Source organism: Choristoneura fumiferana, chromosome 16, assembly GCF_025370935.1.
Source record: "Choristoneura fumiferana chromosome 16, NRCan_CFum_1, whole genome shotgun sequence".
Classification (NCBI taxonomy): Eukaryota; Metazoa; Arthropoda; class Insecta; order Lepidoptera; family Tortricidae; genus Choristoneura; species Choristoneura fumiferana.
Genome location: NC_133487.1, coordinates 12,040,343 through 12,062,534, shown reverse-complemented (window position 1 = coordinate 12,062,534; position 22,192 = coordinate 12,040,343). Strand labels below are relative to the sequence as shown.

General features: G+C 36.8%; 1 protein-coding gene across 1 annotated transcript in view; it reads right to left on the bottom strand.

Moving 5' to 3' along the window:
- The window catches only part of Su(var)3-3 (lysine-specific histone demethylase Su(var)3-3), a 328,135-nt gene that overhangs the window by 99,462 nt on the left and 206,481 nt on the right, over positions 1-22,192 (bottom strand). The window lies entirely within an intron of this gene.

Genomic DNA, 22,192 nt, shown 5'->3' with positions numbered 1-22,192 from the left:
CTTATATTTATGTGGTACGTGAATGTATGTACGATAATGTTTCTAGCATTCTTATTAGGCCGAGTAAAATGGAAGATAAAATATTAAGCCAACGACTACAATTTCCGATGTGACTGATCATACATTTTACATAACGGGCTCTAAAGCCCAGCCTAAGAGTAAGAGTCAATGTTTGTCGGCACCATTACATGGGGACGTCTCGCTTGGCGATGTCTGTGTAGGATTTATGTAATCGCAATGTTGGCCCGTAATAATACTGTCTGCTGTTCTTTGAAAGCCTTTAACATTGAGAAAATTAAGTCGTTATAATTTAAGCATTTGAAATTTATTATTAGTTTCACGATGAAGGACATCGTCAAGAATCCGTCCATACCTGCGAAGAAATTCAATGACGTCTGTGAAGTTTCCAATTCGCACTAGACCTGTGAGGGATCTATACCTCAAGCCCTTTTATTTTGAGGGAAGGCTTGGTGCCCTGCAGTGTGATATAAGTACATATAGGCCGAGTTGAATTAGACATCGAGTTGAAATTCCACACGACTTTCAGCAATTTGTGAAACCACGGTGAAGTCAAAAAAGTGGTACTTACTTATTTGTGTACATACGAGTTCGACTTTATAGATTACAAAAGAGAAGAAATTACTATAAAACATTTTTATATAAGTAAGAATTTACGTAACATTTTAACAGTACTTGTAGTCTTTTAAATTATAATCAGACTGAGAACTTACAAATCTTTTACCTATGTATGTACACAACCAATAAAAATTAATGTTTTTTTTTACCTCTTCGTTGTTCATGATCTTGATCATGTGCGTAGCCGAGTATACAACCAGTGCGGACATATCAAGATAATCAGCGTGCTATCGTGAAGCCAAGTATCAACTTGTCAACGAGACCAGGAGACGACTTAAATCAAACGGTGACCGGGACAATCGCCGCCGTTCGATGAAGGAGATAAAGCATGCATAAGATCTACGTATCGCATTCCTAGGCCAGGCGTTGCTTTTGATTCTGACCCAAGGGTATAGCCGGCATGCAGCTGAGGTAAGAAATATTCATAGCCTATATAAAGATGCCACACCAGAAGTTTCTCATTCTTTAGTGTCTAGAAAATTTTGTTTGTATACACTAAAGTACGCGACTGGTCATAGGTATCTTAAATATTATCTGATTAAAAATACAGCAAAAAATTAAATTTAATTTATTAATACGAAAGTATCTATACGTAAGTATCTATCTAAGTTATAATCATGCTACGAGTGTGGCAAACAAATTACCTTCACAGCTTACAACACAAGCGAAAGCAAATAGAAACAAAAGCAACATGAGGCCTACCGCTCGTCTTAGTAACTTGCCGATACTAGTTACACCGTACAGTGGCGTAGCAAACAGAATGTACAGATGATGATATCATTCCTACTGGTCGTATCGTGCGATCCGATCATCGATATCGCGAGCCGTTCGTCGCCGAGATGTGGACACGCGATCTTAATGTTCGACTCATATAAAAATGCTACACCTATACGATATGCCTTATATAAAATTGTAGATAAGACGCTCTGATAATTTAGATGGACGTGCATATTTATATGAGTAAGTTAAAGGTCCCCGTCAAAGCGGTCAATGACATTTAACTAAACTTATTTTTTCAGTGAACAGACAATGATGAGACACTGGAGAATTATCTCCATAAATGAACACGAAAAAGGATGCAAGTGTATTATCTATTAACATGATCCAGAAACTAAAAAGTAAAACCGACTCCAAAAAAATAAAATATGAAACCGACTACAAAACCTTTGAAAATATTTTTCTATAGGTGACTCACGCACGAGCCAGCAGGAGTGGAGCAATAGTCGTCTACCTCACCTACATATTATGGGTTTCAATTCCTCCTGCTGAGTCGTGCTGATAGTCACCGACTTCGAGCTAGTAGGTATCTAGAAAAATAGTTTCAAGGGTTTTGTAGTCGGTTTTATTTTTTGTTATTTTTTTTTGGGTCGGTTTACTTTTTCGTTAAAAAATTTCTTTATTTCTCACTTTTTAGTGATTCGTAGCCAAAGTACATCTCACAACGATTCCATTAAGCTCAAACACGGCTTAGTTACGTTGTTTTATAACAGAGTTCCGTTGCCTACCTTCCAGCTTCAGCATGAGATCAGTTCGAAAGAATCATTAACTTAAAGCTTCCGCTTAGTCACTAATCTAGGTATATTAATCATGATCGTTTGTAGACGAGCGAGCATTACTTAGCTTCGACGAGTTCTATTGGTCATCTACGGTCTTATCAAATGATACTTTCTGAATGTAAATGCTTATTTTAATGCTAAAAAATGCCAAAATCGCCATAGGTGTGACTATAAAATTTGAGGTTTGCCCTCGATTTCCCTAGAATCCCATCATCAGATCTTGACTTGGTGACAATGGGACCACCTCAGAAGACTACTCTTTCGAATAAAAAAAGAATTTTGAAAATCAGTCCACAATTGACTCAGTAATCGGTGAACATACATAAAAAAGTACAAACATTGGAACATAGAACCCCCTCCTTTTTTGAAGTCGGTTAAAAAAAGAAAATAGCAACACACATGAAACACGTAAGCTTCTTCATATTTATAATTATAATGTTTAATCAGTAATCTGTAGATGCTTCCACCCAATGCAAATATTCACATTATACCTATTACAAGGTTTTACAGCTTTATGGATTAACTTATCGAGTACCTAGAGCGCGCTTAATAATAGTCGCTTCGCACGAATGTGTCGAGCAAAAAACATCCAGGCATATAAAAGGACACGCAATAAGATCGGGCGACGCAATAAGTAATGGTCCGATACCGGCTCAGCCATCGATTGCTAGCGTTATCTCAATAAAGAGCAACAGAGTGCGTTCATTAGCACTCTGACACGGAGTAATCATAAATTGTGGAACCCTGCCGCGGCCCGCATCGCTACCCTTCCGAGCACCCCTGTTACCTGCCCGCGCCTCTGCTCCTGCGTCACAGCCCACATTCGGCTTTTTGCCATTTCCATTGTTTTTGGGTTGGTACCCCATAAACCGTAACGGCTGATCTCTGATATGTACGCAGGTGTCGCCTTTCACGCCTTACTTCCAACTTAATTATACACATTTTTAACAATACATTCCAATTCGCGTTTACGATAAGCTAGCACCTGCGATGAATTAGCCCAAAAGTTTGTTGATTCGTTATCTTCTATGTGCGAGTCGTTTCCTGCTTTATTGACTCTTTCTGTGGAGATAAATTATATAATTATAGGCAAAGAAAGATGAATATTTGAGCAATTACGTACGCAATAAAATTAAAATAATATTTACCTACTCAAACATAAAACACATTCTAAGTTTCTAGCAGTTAACGCCACATATTTTCATTACAATATAGCAGCAAAAGCTTGCAAACATAGGAAGTCATTAAACCGAACGGCATGGCACTTAGAGCAACTCTTAAAGCCGTCTGGCCAAGCATAAAGATCGATATCTTAGTGGCTCGCTGCCAAAATCTTTTTAATATCGTCCCCAAACCCCTATACATGTGAGAAGTAGACACACGGGTTAAACAAGAAGTACTAATACTAAGTAATATACTTTATATGATCAATCCTTAACTCTCACTTCCAACACCACTGTATTTACTTTTACTGGGAATTTATAATGACTATTAGTAATATTTAAAATAACCAGAAACACAATCACACACAAAAACACGTTATTAATTATTAATATTATTACCTATCACCTTAAAGAGAAGAGTCGGCTAACTCAAAAAACCCCAAAATTCGATAGGATATTTTGCCTATCACCGTATTCCCCGATTTAATCTTATTGTTAGGATAATGGTCCGAACAGAGTTCACTTACAGCACTTTTGAACTAGCTGCCAAATTCCAGGGCCCGAGGTTCAAGGGTGGTCGCTTGTAACTTTTAACGAGAGCAGCTTTAGTTACGTTACAAAGAACCCATAATAGTTGGATAAATATCGGGTTGGACATTGAAAGACGATCAAGGATGATAAGAGGGTTTAAGTACCCTTGAAACTTTAGCAGATTTAAACAAATGATAACTTTATACAAAGCTTTCACGTGATGAAGACAGTGAACGCTACAGTTTAAATCGAATAAAACTCGATAATTCAAAAATGTATTGATGGTTCAATGGAACAACCAATCATCGCCGAAAGTAATCGTGAACGATGTTGGCTTCACGCCGGTGGTGAATACGAAGCACCATCTCAGGCGCAATTGCAATCAGCGTGGTTCCCTTTGTGCGGGCAGTGTCGTCCTGTATACTTACAAGCTGCAGTACCATTGACAGATATCTACCTGTCACGGTTGGACAAGAAGACGACGGAAGAGAAGGTCTTCGAGCACATCCGCGAGGCAGCTCGGGGTCGGTTGAAGGGATCTGAGTTGTTTATCCAGCTGCTCGAGTCTATCAATTTTTGCTCTTTTTGACTCCAAAGCCAAAGGCCAAGCTACAGCGGATGTTCCTGCACTCCAAATTCTGACCGGAGGGTGTGGTGTTCCGTCTCTTTTTTATTTTATTATTGTTTGTGGTTATTTGGTATTTTCGTTGAATGTGACTATGTTTATGTTCTAAAACTGATATGATAGATAAATAAATAAATTGTATTGTGAAATTCAACTCAGTCTAAAAAAAACAACATTGGCTTGCTAAACCAAATGCCTCTATCAAAAAGAAGCGTGAATGAAGGCGTTAAGTTTCACACCGAACCGTTCTCGCGCTCGGCGCACGAAACGCTACGAAACGAACACCTATTATCATAAAGCAAACAAAGAGACGAACAAAAAAATCAACAAATATAAGCTTTAATGATTTGGTAGTTCTCGGGATGAATGCCAACGAACCGAGAGAGGAAACAGCAATAAAATCGGTTTTATTGGGGGGTCCGTTCATTGCCGTAACGAGTAGGATGCTTTAGTGGTTGCATAATGTTCATCGGAAAAGAAAAGTTTTCTTCTAAGTTTTTATAAAAGTTTGTTTTTACGAGGACAATAATCAAAATATTTAACGTCAAGTAATACTTAGGTTACCAATTCTATCAACAATATGTGGATCGACTATGGCTGGCTGAGTATCATGAGTATGGCTAAATACTTGACCATCGAATCTTACTTCCTACTAATATTATAAATGCGAAAGTTTGTAAGTCTTGCTTGTTTGTTTGTTGGTTTGTTTGTTTGTTACTTCATCATGTCTAAACCACTGAACCGATTTAGATGAAATTCGGTATACAGATAGTTTGAATCCCGACAAAGGACATAGGATAGTTTTTATCCCGGAAAATTGCATAGTTCCCACGGGATAGCGATAAATGAATTTTGCGCTAACGGAGTCGTAGTTAAGAATAAAATAACAAATTTAAGGATGAAATCTACTCCTTTAAAAACAATTTAAGCATCGTCAGTATATTCAAAGCACACTTTAACGCAATAGCTGCGGCATAGAAATGGATGATCATGAGTGGTGAGTGCTACTGTATGAGGCGAGACGTTTATGTAATATTCTCACGAATAGCACCAAGGGGGTAGAAAAATCAAACCTGAGAAACCACGTTTAGAATTTTATAGTGAGCCGATAGATGGTTTAAACTACTAAAACTTTAGTAGGTAGGTTCGAAACTTGATACTAAAATTCGAAAATAGTAAAACTCTCTATAATAGGTGTTATAAAACTAATACTTGGCATTCTTCTTGGCAATGATGGTCTTTCCGAAAGCGCTGGTAGTTTAAAAAATGACGTGTAAAAGTGCCCATTGCGGCCTATTTACTGAATAAATCATTTGAATGTTTTTTGAATTTGAATTAATTAGAACAGTAATTATACTACTCTACTCGTAATTGAAATTTGGACAATTTTTTTCATCTCATTCGAATGGTATTTTGAGTAATATGTTTTATTTAATCGGTCTTCTAAAACTATCCTTCATAATTATGTTTCAAAATTGATAGTCCTTTATTCTTGAAATTTTAGTAAGTGGGTACAGACAAAATAAAATTTGCAACTAGGAACTTCGCACAGCGCTGGTTTAATGATTCTATTTGTATAATTAAATAAACAACTTGACAACCCCCGGCTGTGAAGCTTACGTAAATATTTTACTTAAAACGCAACGAGCTGTAGTAGTACGAGACATAGTATTTTTTAGGAATGCAAGACTGCTTTGTATATTTTATTGTCTGTTGCTTTAAACGTTAAGCATGATGAATGTGTTAATTCTATAATTCGAATTTCTCACCCCAATGAAAAGACGTATAAAAATGTTAAAAAATACCACAGTCACGGAGACAGGAAGCATTCCCATAAAAACTACAACCGTATCCGTCCCGAATAGAGACATAACAGAGCTGTCGACGGCAATAATGATGAAAAATGTCTATCGCTTCATTTACGTACAAAGGCACGCCGGACAAAGGCGACAAATATTTTAGCGTGACTTTTATAGTAGCTACGAAATGTTATTAAACAAACAATTCGCCCATTCGGTAACATGTCTTCGGTTAGGGGTTTGTATAATTGATTCTTTCCGGGGCGGGCAGTGGAGCGGCCGACCTATTGTCGCGCGGCGGACGGCCTTCTTGTTCCCCGGACAAATAATATTCTTACGCCGCTAAAGAGGACTTTTTGGGAATTTCCTCTTATTTCCGTGTCTAAACGAAACCTTGCACACTGACAATGCTTGTCACGGCCACTCTTCAAAGTGAAATAATAAATTGCTCGTCATCAACTCATCACAATTATTGAAATGAAAAAGCTAATACTTGTAGGTACATAATGCCCAAAATGTCAGAAACGACAGCTCTGATTAAGCCATCATTAGTTTAGATATTCTTTAGTTATTAGGCTTCTAAAGTAAATGTACCTACTAAGTACTAAAAAGAATTTGTTCCTTATACCTACTGTAGGTACTAGAAAATATATTCGATCTCCTTTCTGCTCATAATAGTAGTGCGATATCTCGTCTCGAGATAACAAATGAACCAATTCGCTTCGAACAACTCCGAATAGCCTCGATTGACCGACGAACGCGCCAAGCGCCTGTACTATTTTTTAATGTACTAGTTTAAGTGAGAACTAGTTAACAAAAAGAAACGGAACTGGCATTGGAACGAGAATGAACCATTCATATAATCTATTACGTACTAACTAGTGCACTAAAAAAAAGGCCAAACTGGTACATTTGGCCGCTTGCACCGGTAGGGAACAATTCATTTAGTAAACGAGTGACAACTCTATTGGTTATTACATTTATACACAGGTATTACAATTGTTTAATGACTACGCAAAATCAATTTTGGGCATCAAAGAATATGGTAAAAAAGTTTGAAAACATTTGCCCTGTTTCCTATTTTTGTTAAACTATTTGCTCAGGACATTAGTATTCTGAACATGAGATCAATTGCTTAAATAAGTATATTGCTTTAAAATGATAAATCAATTTACCTGTGTACAAATACAAAAGTAAAAAAAAAAAATGTCAAAAACTAAACTTCAAATCTGCTAACCTGATAATAACCGGGCATGGCACAATTGAGATGGTTTAATGAATAAAACCGACCTTCTCATAATTTGAGAAAATCGTTTAAGAACAGTGTCATTATAGGGCTTGAGTCCGTCGCATGCGGCTTACTCCAATAATACCCTCCTAAACGCTGCCAGGCCAACTCATTTCGACTCCCGTCATTATAAAATATTTAGCGATGTACCTAATTTCGTAAATGATACGGGGTTATTTTAATAGAATGCCCATAATAACTAGGCACCCGGATACAATACGCCCCAAAGTTTCAGATAATGACTGGTTCTGATGGACCCACGCGAGATTAATATATCCGAGGGATTCAAATAACAAAAGTAACAACAAAAAACTAAAACGGCCGATAAATGTTTGTGTCTACCTGGTTCCGTATTCACGCTCCGCAGGGCGATTCAGGCCCGTAGCAATCGAACCGGCGATAACATCCTCTTCAAATATAATAAATCTAGCCGATAAAATTCTTTACTTTACAAAGAGCTCCGACTAATTGTTTTTGGGAACCAGTTATTAAAGCAAACTTGGCCACGGGCTACATGCGTGTGCTTAACTGCCCTTGAAGCAAATAAAGGGTCAGGTAATCGAAATATTAACGAACTACATAGAAATTGTACTTTTAACGTGATACTTTTCACTAAAGATATGAAAGTAAGTGTAAACAGAACTGAAACTTTACCTGAAATAACAACACACAAATCTCAATTTCGAAAAAAGGCAGCTTCTATTATGTACTGTAATACAACCTTCATCGCCGGCTAAACGAGTGCAATAAAGCAACAATAAATGAGCGAACACCCAACGCGAAAAAGGGGTAAAAAGGGATTACGACCGGTAAAAAATATTCAAAACTTAACAAAACAATGGATGTAACAAAATAAATGAAAGATTCCGAATAGCACCCGACTTTGCTCTTTGGCTTACGCCGCACAAATAAGTGAAATAATAATGGCTTCACTTTCTTCCTCCTTTGTCAGTATTATATTCCTACCTACTACTGGAAACCATAATATTTCACCGTTTCTTTAATGCGGTAGGACAAAAGGGTTTACGAAGCGTCCGTTACAATAAACATTGGACAATTAGTGTTGCAGCTGTTCAAGTGATATTTTAAAGATCTAATTTAAGTATATTAACCATATACAAAAATAAAACATTAATCATAATTATAATAAAAAAAACAGTTACTTAAGATTTAAGTTATTTATACAAACTTAATATTGACGACATTGTAAAACAGAAAACACATCGTCACTACTTAAAAAAAACTCGTAGGTACCTCAAAATAGATAATTTTTCTGAGTAAACTTTATGAACATTTTGTCAAGGTTCAATTTTGTTGTCATATTGATTTTAGATACGAGATTTTTTCAAAGTAGTGACGACATTCTTTACTACATTTTGTTGTAACCTAAATAATTTTTATTAAAAAAGATTATAATAGTGGCCTAGTCAATTTTGATTAAACATTACTAGATTAAACATAAAGGTCTATAATCAATACACCTTTCCCCCAAAACTACACCTGTGTGAAGCCGTGGCGTATCTCTAGTTACATAAATACATTAATCTTTGTTCATCTGCGAAGAATTATTTTATCGTGCACCCGCAAGAACTATACAATTTTCCGGCATAACAACTAACCAACGATCTTCTAAAGTCTCAAACTAAATACCATACCAAATTTCATTAATATCGGTTGAGTTTTTTAACGTGAAACCGCAACAAACAAACAAACATGGCATATGGGGCATATAAGGTGGCCAACCGGTCGATTACGATCGACCTGTCGAACGCAGCTATTGGTCCAGTCGATCCTGACAAGGCAGAAAGAACAAGATTTAGAATATGAATATAGATCGCCCAGCGCCCAGACTCTAATAGTAAATAGGAGATACCGGGTATTGTCAGTGGTCAAGTTGGTCACCCCAGGGCCTAAACAACAACACATTTCTTCTCTGCTGACCAAGCAATTATTTTGCAGTGCATATTGGTTAAAATTTTGGTGGTATGATGTGCCAATTTTTTAGGGTTGTGGAAGGCCAAACGCCTGCTGGTGTTCACCTGATTCGGAGCTCCGGCCGATGACTAAGGCGGTATAGTTGCAGGATGATAAGAGTATTTTCTTCAATAAGATCGCGAACAGTTTTGACCATTTTAGATTTCTTGCAGAACAAGAACAAGGGTTAGAGCCTCGCAAAAAAATTATACGCTGTCATGATTTAATAGTTAATTTTTAGAGCTAACCAACTTTTTAACTGTTAATTACTTTTCTTATTTAATCTTAATTATAAAAAAGTTAGGCAAATTTATTAATAATCTAAAAAAAAAGTTTCAAAAGTACAACACTCCATGGCAACAAAAAATTTGGAAAATGTTTAAGTTAATGGGGGTTAAATGCTGAAAATGTTGTAACTATATCTTGGCCATATCAGAACATGTTCTGTTCCAATCAGCGCCTTACGAAAAAATTTAACTGCACAAGGGAAGAAAACAAAGGCCAGTTTTTTCCTTATCTTTTATGACAACAATAAGAAAGCTGTTAAGCAATTAAAACAGTACGACACACTCGTCCCATTTAGGACAAAAAAAGGCCACTCGTGCCTGTAGTGGAAAATTACACTAATGCCAAAGCCATGTTTTGAAATATCTCACTCATCACAAATGGCAGATTTAAAGAACACATTAAATAAGACATAAGCATCGAGTTGATTTAACTTGAAGTTATTTAAAACATGGTGTATTTTTATTTTATACTAATTCTTAGTTCATATTCTAAAACAATCGAAATAAAGGTAGAATTATTGTAGTCAAATTTGTTTTAGAATTCTAGCTTATCCGGTATTATTACTTTTTTTAATTAATAACAGACAAAAAGTGCCCGCAAACCTTTCGTCTTCGTCATAAGTGCTCCAGTAGCAGTAAATATATTTTTCGCAGTTATCTAATAAGCATAACAATAGTTACCTACACTTTCAAGCCGAAATTCTTTGAACTTATCATTGTTATTTCAACGCAACCTTAGATGGGGCAGAGATGAGAAAACAAACACGATAATGGGCGGCTGGCAGAGAGTGAAAGGATGCAAGTTTTTATGAAGACAATAGAAAAACGATATTCCTTGGTTACACAAATTGTCAATACCGGTTTTTAATGTTTAACAATTTGAACATTGATCTGATTGTTAAGAATTTGGTCCCGTCGGAAGGTTGGAATGAGTCACTTTAGCTGGAAATGCTCGTAGAATAGATGACAATGACTGATCAGTGGTGCACGTAACGCGATTTCTCAAACTTACGAGCAAGTTCTAATGGGCCGCGTAAACAAACTGACCGCAAGATATTTGCCAACCCAGATCAAGTCACGTTAAGACCAGAGCCAAAATGTTATGATCCCATCTAAACCGCAAAGGTATTTTAATGGCTCCATTAAAAAGTGATAGTTACAAATCTGTTTTCAGTGGGTTAGTGATAGTAAAAATTGCATGCGATCAATATAATGTGTTAGGGAAGGAAATGTCATGGCTACTTAGTCATCGACTAAAAGTAAAACTATGTATTTTGATTTATGGAATACCTACCTGATATTGGAAAGTTACAAATATACTAAAATGTAACTAGTAAGCATACATCTACACGCTAAATAAATAAAGTGAATTCTATGTCTACAAACCAATATTTAGAGAATAAGAAATCATAAGAAGTGTCGTCATCAAAGTGACGTTTCAAGTGTGAGGTCCCGCTGGGTGATTCGTTACAATTTGTTACCAAAACACTGTGACGTGAAACAACCACCCACGACTACCCTTCATTAATTACTTGTGCCACTTCAGTTCGCCCCCCACGTTTACGTCATAAAAAAAACGGCGCCCGTGAAAAAGTTACCACATGGTCTTTTGCTTCTAGTTTCGACGAATTTCGCACAAAAGTTACGAAACATGTGACGTAGTTTGCTACATAACGGTGAAAAATTGATGTGATGAACGAATGCCGCAAGTTTGTGGTTCAATGGGGCCTTTTTTTGAGCAAATTGAAATTCTTTTAAGCCATATCCTACTATTTTTTTTATTCCTATTATTATAAACAAGCTTTTGTTTAAATCCCCTAAAATGAAGAAAAAAACCTTTAACTAAGCCAAACCCATCAATTTATTACATTACACAATTTAGGTAAGTATATGATACATGATAAGTACCTATATATAGGTATGATAGATAAGCCTATGGTGTGCATTGAGGGTAGGCAACGCTAGTACACGCCAAGCTGTTGGCCACGATTTTGTCTGCAAAGAATTCAAATAAAATATGTCCTGTTATTTATTCCGGTCTCAAATATGATGACGTATTAGCTATCGGTGACTTTTGCTCGATATATTTTTTGTCTATAGCTATTTGAAAGAACAGTAAAAAGCGAGCTTACGAGTAAATAGGTACCTCGATAATGTTGAAAAAAATAACATCAAAGTCACCCCATTAACTACAACATAAAAACTACGAAGAGGTCAGATTACGGCATGAGTTTTGCATTGGCCGAGACTTGTCGCCGTGTCCTAACAAAACTACGGGATGGAACCGTTGGCATTGTCAGCTGTGACTATTAGAACGTATTGCCGTACGTGCCCGGGGATGATTTTCCCGGCTCCTTTATTACCTTTAGTTTCGTGCCACTTTTGTTTGCGCTACACGTAGCCAACACTGACTACCGTCTGAATGCCAAATTGCTGCTAAATTGAACGCGGACGGACAAAAACCAATAAGCGTTTAAATGCCATAATTAACTGACTATTAATTATAATCGTTCAGCTAGGACTCTGTAATGAGATTGGTAATTATTGCCTACCTTATTATACTGCAATTAGAAAAGCTTCATAGCTTTTTTAATTGGCTGCAATCACACTCATCATCATCATCATCTCAGCCGTAGAACGTCCATTGTTGGACATAGACCTCCCCCTTAAACTAATACAATCACAATCAAATCAATGCAACGCTATTAGATAGTTGTTAATAATGCTTTGGTATACATGACATCGCTACCTTATGCGTACTTAGGTATACATATGTCCAACAGATGAGTCAGAAATACCAATAAAATCATGAATAATAGAACAATACTTAAACATTTTAAGAATACGTATCGCTCATTTAAAGGAATTCTGGAAACAATACCTTTATCTCTGGAGACAAGCAAATGCCATTTGCCCTTATTTTTTTTAAGATAAGATCTTACTCTGAGAACAGACGTACGGAATGGACATCTGCTATCTTTGTCACCGTCAGAAACAATAAAACTGTAAATTTTTGCTGTCATTTACGCTTTCTTTTCTAAGGTTTGTTAAAGATGATTTACAAAAAATATTTTTCACACACCTAAAAACTTATTCACATTAATTTAAAATTCTTATTATGAAACATTCAACCAAACCTATACACGTCTTTAAATTAATATACATCTGCCCCATAATACATTGCCAAATCGTTATAACGGATCAACAACAAAAGATCCGACAAAGGCCTGAACAGCCACGTAATATAAATTAGATTCGCATTAATGAAACATGGGCGGACGAACGACTTATCTAACCGTCCGTCCGACAGAGAGCAGCTACACAAAAAGGACTTCAAAAACGTGGTAAAATAGTTCTAGAGTTAACGGCAATTACACGGAATGAACGCTATCAAAGTCGAGAATAGCGTGAAATAAAAGCAGTCACGTAGCGGCCCGTCCCGCGGGATTCCTCAAACTTCGGAAACCATGCACCTGTATTATAATCGCATCGCACACCTTTGTTACAGCACAATAGATCCCAAATTGCAACACAATTTTTTTACTATCGATTTATCTACATATGCAGGTAGTATTTTTTATCGGAGAGCGCTCATAAACAGAAGAATTACGATTATCAACTTTTTATACGCTACTTAGGTAGTTAAGTTTTTCTATTAAAATAATGAGTTCCTCTAAACTCTAAAATATCCTTTGTTTAGAAAAATACTTTTCGTTGGCATAAAGCTCATTCTATACGTACATAGTGACACGTAATCGAATACAGACTTAGGTAACTAATAACTTAGTCAAAAGCTCCAGTATTTTAAAGCGTTCGTAATTAACGTTTAAAATACATTTAACGACTCCGTCATACAACAAGCACAATTAATAGATTATAAGCGTTTTATTAAGACTATAAACTCTCTACAGCCTGTGTCACATACGGTAAGTTCGTCTATTTCGATACCAACTAATCTTAACTCACACCTCTGCTGACTTTAATTTTATTAACGTAGTTAAATCAGGTAGGTTTACCATTTTGTTACAATGGCCAGATGTTTTACGATGGTCAAAGAATAATTAGAGTAAATTAATACGTACATACCTATTGTATTTTACTAAGTAGGTAAGGAAGTTATAAAATGAGAATAAAGAATGATTTTTGGGGCTTGGACAATAACCACAAAAAAACCTACGAGCTTCGAAAATAGCGCCTATAGACAGATGCTACCAGAATTTGTTCAATTTGATACATCTGTCAGATAGCAGAATCATTAAAGCTATAAGTAATAATATAAAAATGGAAAAGCGTAAATGGTATTAACCTAAAATTCAGACATAAATTTAAGTATTGCAATTCACCAGATTACTCACGTCTATATACTTTGGATAATTTAATAGTTTGACTGTTTGGACAATACCGTCAGTACTTATTACTAATAGGTAACGCACATTAACTTTTTTATAACTTGTTTTTAATCAAAACTTAGTTGAAGTTGCCAAGAGGGTTGAATGTCATATTAGAATAATTGACCAATGCATTACTTTGATATCTGTGACCATCTGTCATGTTGAGAATGACGTTTGTATAGAACAAAAACTACTTATCACCCGTTATATTGAATATGTTAGACTTCGCAAAAAACTAATGTGTTACATGTCTCGACCACTTCTGAACAAAGCAAAAAATCGGCGAGAGTTAAACTAACATCTCTGGGTATATTCTCCGTCTTGCTTTTATAAATTATACATTTTATGGCAACAACAATCGCTGATCTGTAATTATAATAAGGCTCACGAGTCACGAGACGAACGACGCCTAAGTCGAGCTGTAAGATCCGCAGCAAATGTACTTTTCACTTATAATACCTAATTTCTAACAAAAATGCAAGCAAGCAATCAAACTGATAGCAATGATCAAATTTCATGTAAGTACACTTCATCATCATCATCATCATCATCATTATCAGCCCGAAGACGTCCACTGCTGGACAAAGGCCTCCCCTTAGAACGCCACAATGAACGACAACTCGCCACTTGCATCCACCGGTTTCCCGCTACTCTCACGATGTCGTCAGTCCACCTGGTGGGAGGCCTGCCAACGCTTCGTCTTCCGGTTCGTGGTCGCCACTCGAGGACTTTTCTCCCCCAACGGTTATCTGTTCTTCGAGCGATGTGGCCTGCCCATTGACACTTCAATTTGCATATTTTTCCAGCTATGTCAGTGACTTTAGTTCTTCGACGAATTTCCGTATTCCGGATTCTATCGCGCAAAGAAACTCCAAGCATAGCTCTCTCCATAGCTCGTTGCGTGACTTTGAGCCTCTCTAAGAGGCCAACAGTCAAGGATCACGTCTCAGCGCCATAAGTCATCACTGGCAACACACACTGGTCGAAGACTCTAGTCTTCAGGCACTGCGGAATATTGGACGAGAAGACATCACGAAGTTTCCCGAACGCTGCCCATCCGAGTTGGATTCTTCGGGCGACCTCTTTGTCGAAGTTGGACCTACCCAACTGGACAACTTGTCCAAGGTAAACATAGTGGTCAACAACTTCGAGTGCATCGTTCCCAACGATAACCGGCACGGGTGTGACATGGACATTTGACATGATTTTAGTCTTGTCCATGTTCATCTTAAGACTCACCTGTTGGGAGACGATACTGAGGTCACTGAGCATAGTATTGAGCTTCTCCAGCGACTCCGCCATTATGACTATACTAGGTATACTTAAGTCAGTGTAATTTTGAATCACAAAAGAAATTTGCATGTATAGATAACTTCACTAATTCATAGTAAGTATTTTAGCTCGTTGCAATATTGAATATGTCCCATTTATAACATTTCAAATAGGTACTGATTTGTATGGACAAATCTAAACAGAAGTTTGCAGCAGGCCTATGGCGTATCTAGCACAAAGTCGTGTCGATACAGTTCCAATCCGGAACAAGGCATTTTCAAAGTGCTATTTCTGAATGGTGCTGTAGCCTTATAACGGTGCGCCGAGTATGATTGCGTGAATATTATACTATTAGCGTGCCAAGATCAGCGTAATGCACGGATGCCACATGTACAATAGGCACAAGCTGGAGCGACTACAATTAGGTCGTTAGGTGAAACGATACCATGCTCTCACAAAGTTGAACTTAATCTACTTTACTGCCATATTCGACTAAACGCTAGCTGATAGACATGAAATGGAATCTAGACCGCGATAAAATTGATAACCGGCCTCAAAGTGTTGGGTATGAACCTCTCTCAAGGAAAATACGAATGGCTGAAAGGTGGGTATAGTCTGTATCCATCCATCATCAACGGCTTAAAATAAGTCTGCAGTCTAACTCATGGAAGCATTTCCAATTAATCTCCTAATATTATTTGTTTTTATTAGGTGTACGTGCGAATTCTGTCGCACGCAGTCCAATACATCTATTTAGTTTTATTTTAAACCATCGTGCTACTTAATACTTGAAACATCCATATTATGTACGTATGTATGAATGTAAACTCTATTGTATAAAAATAAATAAACTATTTAATTATAAAAGTTTTGATGCATGTACAAAGGCGAACTTATACCTACCAACACACTTTCCATAGACCTTTAATATAATTGAGGTGTTAAGCATGACCTAAGCTAACCCGAAAAGTTACATAAGAAGTATGAATCATGCTCAAACATTAAAAAAGCCGTAGCGAATCAGCCACAATGCTACCACACAGCGGCGCCTGCATTGTTGTCGATTAAGATACACCTATAAGCGGTACTCTTAAATAGTTTCATATTTACTCAATTTGAACCACCATGAGCATAGACTATACATCGTATTTTACAAGTAAACATTTAATTTTTAGCGAGATTTCTACTGCTCACCTTGTTTATCCTGTACAATAAGTTTCATTTTCAAGCATTACATCTACTTTCTATTAACATGAGATTGGTATTCAAACTATCAACTACCATAGGCGCTGTATTGCTGATATAAAAATAGAAAAAAAAATGTAAACGTAGACGTGATTTGAAACAATTTTCAACTGCTTGCTCGTCTCTAGAAAATTACGAACGCGTCGAACAATCATTGCCTATCGCCTATCACGCGTTGGTGTTACTTGTTTATTTGTTGTGGTTACAATCACCTCCACCATAAACTAGCCATACACTTACTGATTCCAGTTCTCAAGACCATAACCTAACCAACAAAAACTTGGAAAACCCCCGACTTTTTCACTTCAAAGTTCAATATCTCAAAAACGGATGAACCAATTTTGATAAAACATGTCTAAGAACCATCGCTAGAAAAACTGCTTTCAAATAAAAAGAAGTCTCATTCAAATCGGTCCACCCGTTTAAGAGTTACGGTGCCAAACACAGACATACAGACACACATAGCGATCAAACTTATAACACCCCTCTTTTGCGTCTTGGGTTTTAGAAGATCTACGCCACTTTTGTCCATCTGCACGCGTATTTAATCAAATATGTTAGTCACGTTTACTATTTTCGCTCTTAAGTGTAAGCTATTGTCTTTACAGAGACAACAGGAGAGCGGCGTTATCTGGTATTCGTATGATACGACTACGCAACGTTGAATAAACGCCCCGTGAAGTCATAAAACTGAGCCACAATCACTTCAAAGGACGCCTATAAATTCTTCATTTTATGATGCAAAGCATATATTTACTAAGATCGCTTTACTTTTTTCCTTTTTCAAAGCACATAAATAATCAATTGTAAATTACAATTACATTATCTATTTGTAATCAGCATTAAATATAAAATCAGTATAAATTACAACTTTAACGAGACATAATGATGCCGGACATTGATAAAAATGTCATCGTTAATTTAAAAAGAGATGAATTAAATTGACAAATGAAACGGTCAACGCAATTATTCGCCTCAACAAACTCTCACAGAAGGAAATCTTCTAAACCTTGGCGTATTCAATTGTAAGCAGACCGCCTCCTTTCAAAAGTTGACAACGCAATATCTTAGTCTTTTGAAAGACTCCCAACGTTTTATTCAACGGTAGACAAAACTGAATGCACACACTTCCTACAAGCAAGCAAGTCATAATAGGATGCCGACATCTGACAATACGATGCATATTTGTCAGTGGGCAAGGCACCAGAAATACTGAGCAAACGATATATGCACGCTTTGATCTCCGAGAAAAGAAACCCCTAATTGTTGGACGCGAACAAAAAATATGGATTCCTCGTGTTTACCTTTCGGAGAATGTGCCTCGGATATTTCATATAATAACACCAAGGAACACTTATGACAATACTGAATGATTTTGATAGTGTTGAATACCGCGATTAAGTATATTAAAACTTTTGGTCTAATACAACATTAAGCACGTGATGGTAAAATTTAGGTATACGAAGCCGTGACCAAATAAAAGATTTAAAAAAAGCTTCCGATTTGAACTTCAAAATAAGTCGATAAACACCTCAGCATTTATTGAAGCGTACTCATCAAATAACATACAAAGTTGAGCTCAGGTCTTTTAGAGGGATAGTTCGCTATGTATCTTAGCGTTTGTAGTTGTTTCTTCCTTTATGTTTGTACATTATAAGGTTTAACATAGACATACATTTACACACAGCATACCAAAAATAGTTATGTTAAAAAATACATAAACTTCTTTGCTGGCGTTTTTTTAACGAAAGGTTAAGTTAAACAGATGCTTGTAAAACAGTTTAAAATAAAAGTGCGGTATGATTACGACTTAGGACCTACTTATCTAACTAAACATTTATATCTTATTCTTTAAATATATTTCCTGAGACCGATTCACGCCTGACCGACTTATTTATCTATTTGCAATATAATATATTTACTTCTATAAATATTATTATTTTTATTAATATTCTTATTATTATTAAACTAAAAATAGGTACTAGTTGCAATTTTATGCTAACACTACTATTAAAGAAATATCAAGACCTTCCGTTTCTATAGTGTAGTGGTATCACAATGCTTATAAAGTACACAAAGCCAAGCGAAGGAGGCATGAGAGCAAACAGCCCTTGCGGACCACGGACTGAACGATTCCTAGCACAATAGGTTGCCGGCCCTACACGTCAGTACTCGTCATATTGAGCAGAAACACAAACATTTAAAAAATCATCAGGAACGACAAAAATAAAAAAAATATGTTCGACAATTATGGCCCCAGGAAGCACAATGGTAAGTTTTTCAAAGATAAACATTGTCCGCTCGATGAGTTTTGAGAATACGGAACGATGCCCTACGAAAACACTTCTGAGCAGTGATCAGGGATGCCAGTCGGTAATTCAGCGATGAGTTATTCGGCAATTCGGGGACGAGCACAACGTAACACTGTGACTGCGGAATCTGACTGTGTAGATTCAAAATGTCGGCGGGACCTTTGAAGTACCCTTGGACCACACAAAACCGCAATTACGTTTATGTAGACCCACTGCGTAATGTAGCTCGTGTAACGTTAACTTTTACGCGTGGCAGGATTCGTAACTTTTATTAAGATATATGCCGACCTAAGTTCGTCGTAACGATCGCGATAGTTATACACAGAGGTATAATAGACCCGTTGTTAGCTCAGGTGCCAATATCTCAATAGTTATCCATAGCAAAGCCAACATTTACAAGAAAGATATCTGTCATGGGCATGGATCAAATTTCTTTGCGAATAATGCGTTATGCGAGTAAAGTTTACATAGGACTGTTTAAATATCTCAGCTGAGAACAGATATTTTACTTTGGGAGTAAATGGAAGTTATTTCGGTCGGAATTTTGTATCACAATCTCAATAATTTAATATCTTTATGACACATTTATAAAAATCAGCCCATAGCGGTCAATAAAGCCAAACGTAGATAGCAACTGTTTTTTGAAAATAAAATTTTATTTCTTTCATCATCATCATATCAGCCATAGGACGTCCACTGTTGGACATAGGCCTCCCCCATAGACCTCCAGTTGCCTCGACTGCAAGCGGCTTGCATCCAGCGTGAACACGCGTCTTTAACCAGGTCATCTGTCTATCAAGTTGGTGGTTAATTTCTTTATTAATTCTAAATTTACCATGAGCTTTTTGGTGCATGACTAAAAAAATCTGCACATAATTGCGCAAAGTATAATTGGTAAGTTCAATGTGGTTTGTGAAGTTCTGGTATCACAGCAAAGAGCCCACGCGAGAACTGCACACATCCCAAGGCATCTCATTCTTTCATCCATTTTCAGAAGACCAGTGTCCAGCAGTGGGACAGATATAGGCTAGAGATGTGTAATTAGGGCCGTCGTGTTTGGTGTAGACGAAATATTTAAAATTAAACCTATTCATCACAAGTTTTAAAATAAGACAACATGACACTTAAGCTTTAAAAGTAGACATTAGATTCTGTTACGTATTCTATTTATTTTAATATACGGACAGTGTCAACGTGCCCGTCAATCACCGTGGTGTTAAATTGAACATTCAAAAATTCCAGAATGTCCAGCCCACTGCATGTAAGGCTGCCCACGGCACGTCGCGAGACACACAAGTGGGAATACGATTCGATGCATTTATTCAACTACCTTCATGTTACTGACACAGCAGTCTGTATGTAGCTCTAGTACCGACCTACGAACATGTTGTATGGTTGTAGCAAGTTAATTATCGCAGAACTTTTCTTAGCTTATCTGATAGGGACTAATAAAAAAAAACTTAAAATCTTTTGTGAAGATGTTCATCAGTAGTGTAGATTCTACACTGTAGAATAAATCAGCACTAATGTAGGTGTCCAGTGTTTAGAAAGGCAATAAGAAAGACCGAAAGGGCGCTTAGCAAGGTGCTATTTTCAAAAACTTCGTTGTTGTCTAAAATAATAAAAAATGCCCTGCAACAGAGCCGGTGCAGCATCCGAAGCGGCTGGAAAGGCAAAATTATCCAAATACAGGGGTCTAGGCACCGAATATGACTTTGTCCCATTCGGTGTCGAGTCGAGACCCTTGGTCCGTTGGGTCCTAGCGTTTTAAAACTTTTTAAAGAAATTTCGAAAAGATTGACGTCACAGGTGACCGAAGAGCTGGCAGCTTCCTCGGACAAAGAATTAGCCTAGCTATTCAAAGAGGAAACGCTGCCAGCATCTTCGGGACCTTGCCTAAGGGGTACTCTTTATGTAATTTGTTTTAGTTTTTAACCGACTTCAAAAAAGGAGGAGGTTCTATGTTCCAATGTTTGTTTTTTTTTAATGTATGTTCACCGATTACTCAGTCAATTGTGGACTGATTTTCAAAATTATTTTTTTAATCGAAAGGGTATTCTTCTGAGGTGGTCTCATTGTCACCAAGTCAAGATCTGATGATGGGATCCTAGGGAAATCGAGGGCAAACCTCAAATTTTATAGGCACACCTATGGCGATTTTGGCATTTTTAGCATTAAGATGGAGTGATTGAAGCCCAATATAAAGTGCGTAGGTGAGGTAGATGACTATAGGCCCACTTCTGCTGGCTCGTGCTGAGGCACCGACCGACTTCAGACTGGTAGAAAATTATTTTCATGGTTTTTTGTAGTCGGTTCAATTTTTTGTTATAGATTTTTTGTTCACGCTTTTTAGTGTAAATAATCTAAGATACAGTTTAATATCATCTACTCGTACATTACTTAGATAAAATGTTTGATGAGTAGTATCTATATTAAGACTACGTTTCTCAAAGTTCCGCTTTTAAAAATAACAGATCAATAATGTGAATATCGGGCTTCAAAAACGCCAAAGTCACGAGCTTATCACATAAATATTCGTGACTGTGAGACCTGCAAAGAACTCAAATTACTTACAGCATTTCATTTAGATACTATCCATCGACTGAAATTGAATTCATGATTTTTCGTTGTCTAACGCTTTGGAGATAGCGTTGTTACGTGTATTGAAGCATGTCGGCACGAACTGTCGGTGCAGCTGCTTTCAGTCACGTGGATCCGCGGTTAAGCGACAACGGTTTTGATGCCGCGACAAAACCATTATAGCTACTCTCCAAATAAATTCGTTAATTTTTTTTTTAATTTGATTTGACCATACTCGTATTTTATAAAAAGACATATATATGTTAGGTGATAGACAAAGAACTGACAACAAAATAATCATGGTGATCCTCTTGAATCTTTAACACAAATCATGAACAATGTATGGAAACCGCAAATTCCATCAGACTAATTTCAACAATAGAGTTAATGCATTAAATATTACCCAGCATACTGAGCACGAAACACTAATTTTACACACCTGTACATAAAAGATGACACTATGTTTTTCTACAAGCTCAATTTATAAGTGATTAAAATTTGAGATAAGGTTAAATAGCTCGTCTTTTAATGCA